The following is a 307-nucleotide window of genomic DNA, read 5'->3' as shown; positions in this document are numbered from 1 at the left end:
TTTTATTTTATTTTATTTCGCTCATACATCTGTTAATTCATCCAGTTAATTATACATTAATCTATATTCGGTGATTCATTAATTTATTCAGCTACTGAATTGTCTATTCATTTGCTTATTCATCTATACTACTCATCTATTTATTGCTACATCTCTTATTCGCTTATTAATATACTTTCTTCGTTTTCTCTTATTCATTTATCATATTTCACTTGACTGCAGTTTCCTTCTCGCTTACAAATCCACCCTTTTTTCTGCTTATCATTCTGTTGTGATAATGCTTTTGATATACTTGATTCTTGGGCGG

The sequence above is a fragment of the Penaeus monodon genome, chromosome 20, assembly GCF_015228065.2.
Source record: "Penaeus monodon isolate SGIC_2016 chromosome 20, NSTDA_Pmon_1, whole genome shotgun sequence".
In the NCBI taxonomy this organism is placed as follows: Eukaryota; Metazoa; Arthropoda; class Malacostraca; order Decapoda; family Penaeidae; genus Penaeus; species Penaeus monodon.
This window is presented reverse-complemented; position numbering follows the sequence as displayed.